Raw genomic sequence first — 2,657 nt, forward strand, 5'->3', positions numbered from 1 at the left:
AACTGCCGCGCCCCGGAGATTTCTGGGAGAGCCCGCCTGCGCTCATTGCGCAGGCGTGGGACGCGCTTGGCTCTAGCTTTTGGGGCAAAGACTGCGCTGCTGTTGAGTGGTCTTGGCCGGTCAGGACAAAGTGGGACAGGCAGATAGGGCAGGTGCAGGGAATCAGTTTGAGCGTCAGATTGACACGAGACCCTGTGTGTCCCTTTGGTGCAGGTGAATATGTGCGAGACATTGCGAGATATTTTCGGGTGGACTAGGAGTCCCTCAGTGACCGGGTGTAGGATTGTGTTTCTGCCTGTGTGTGATTCTATGTGCTGTTGGGTGTCAGGTGATTCGTACTAGAAGCTGCATAGTAATAGCATTTTATAACTGTGTGGGATTGTCTGAGAGATTACGGGGCCTCTGCCTTTGTAGTTTGTTTTGTGTCCATAATTGAGAGTGGTTGTGTGACTGGTGATGATTTCTTATATAAATGCACTTTTATCATGCCTACATCTGAACGCCTGTAGGAGTGTGACTAGCAAAAGAACATATATGTGATTGTGAAAAAAGATGGATGGTCAAATTATTTCTTCCTTGAACACCAATTTGATAATCTGGAAGAGGTCATCAGTTCATTTGGCAAATAATTTAGGCCTGATTTTTCTACTGGATCAAATACATGTAATTATGGGGAAGAATGCAAAATCAACTTAGTCGGCTGTTTTTTTTTTTTAAGAAGCATATTTTCAAAGGCAGCCTTAGGGTAACCGCTTTTTCCTCCACCACAGCCCTTCAAAGTAGGCATTCATTCTTTTCTACTATTAAGGGGACTTTGTTGGGTAAGGTTGAGAGGCATCCAGTTAATAAAACAATAAAATAACTTTATACATAAGAAGAGTAAATTTCAGTAGAGTCCAGCATTAGTCAGATTTCCTGAATTCTAGGTCAAACCCTGTTTCCCTTTTCTATGAGCATGTGTGAGTTAGTTGCTTAGTCATGTCCAACTCTGCAACCCCATAGACCGCAGCCCACCAGGCCCCTCCATCCATGGGATTCTCCAGGCAAGAACACTGGAGTGGGTCACCATTTACTTCTCCAAAAGAAAGAAAGAAAGTGAAGTTGCTCAGTCATGTCCAACTCTTTGTCACCCCATGGACTGTAGCCTACCAGGCTCCTCCATCCATGGAATTTTTCAGGCAAGAGTACTGGAGTGGGTTGCCATTTATTTCCTTCTCCATTCTATGAGCATACCTTGACTCAAAGAGAGAAAAGAACTTAATGTAGGTCTGTTGATAAGCCTGAGCTTGTCTTCACTTACTTCATGACCTCCTGTTCTTAAAAAAAAAAAAAATCATAAACTTGTGAACGTCCAGCCCAAAAGAGATGGAGCTGTCGTTTCATCACTGCTTAGGGGGCAGAAGATCAAGAACTGATAAAGCTTATCTGATTTTTAGGACCATTTACCAAATACTTGGGAGAAGGCGATGGCACCCCACTCCAGTACTTTTGCCTAGAAAATCCCATGGAAGGAGGAGCCTGGTAGGCTGCAGTCCATGGGGTCGATAGGGTCGGACACGACTGAGCGACTTCACTTTCACTTTTCACTTTCATGTACTGGAGAAGGAAATGGCAACCCACTCCAGTGTTCTTGCCTGGAGAATCCCAGGGATGGGGAAGCCTGGTGGGCTGCCGTCTATGGGGTCGCACAGAGTCGGACACGACTGAAGCAACTTAGCAGCAGCAGCAGCACCAAATACTTTGATTTCTTCCCAATTTTGTGGAGTAGCAAGTTTGGTGACCAAGATTGTTGAGTGAATGAACCTGTGTGCTTGATCCAGTATAGCTATGTGAAATAGAGATAGTCAAATCGCTCTGACTTAGAGTGGGTCAGAATGTCAGAGTGGACCAAAATTTTTTCAAGAGGATACATAGGAAATGTAGTTTGTTTTTTTAAGAGGTGACACATTCTGGTTTCAAGTTAGACAGACGTGCATAGGTCTCAAGCCACATCTTGATTGTCTGTTGTCTCTTTTGGCTTTTGAATAGTTGTGATGATTGCTTGCAAGAGAAAAGAGGTTATTGTTTAAAAAACAGGAATTACTAACCTGAGATGAATAGATTCCATGTAGATGGGTTTCTTATTGTATATTAAACTTATGACATTTTGTATGTGTATAAATGTGATTTTTCTTTTCCAGAGAAAGTAGAGGCACCTTTATCAGATTCACAGAGGTACTTTGACCCCCCCCAGAACTAAAGACCTTTAGAAATAAAGATCACAGAAGCTGAAGAGGATCTTTTTCCAGCATACTATATGATATATTTAATATAAAAAACAGTATATATTTTTGGAAGGATATGCCCCTCTGTCAATAGTAAACTTTGAGGCGAGAAGCGAGGACTTATTGTAAAGGGGGAGAGTGTCAAAGAGGACTTAAGGTATTAATGATAATCTCTCTTTTTTTCCTTACAAGAAAAACATATTACTCATGTATGTAAATTTTAATCTTAAAATTCAAAGAAAATAGAGATGTTGAAGATTTTGGAGCAAGAAATGAGTCAAGGAACCTAAATTCTGTGGAAGAAGATAAAATCCAGAAAAACCATGGAGAAAACTACAAAGGGGAAAGAATACACAGGCAATAATTTTTCATAAGAACCAGGTTCCCTGTTTA

Source organism: Bubalus bubalis, chromosome 18 (assembly GCF_019923935.1).
Source record: "Bubalus bubalis isolate 160015118507 breed Murrah chromosome 18, NDDB_SH_1, whole genome shotgun sequence".
Classification (NCBI taxonomy): Eukaryota; Metazoa; Chordata; class Mammalia; order Artiodactyla; family Bovidae; genus Bubalus; species Bubalus bubalis.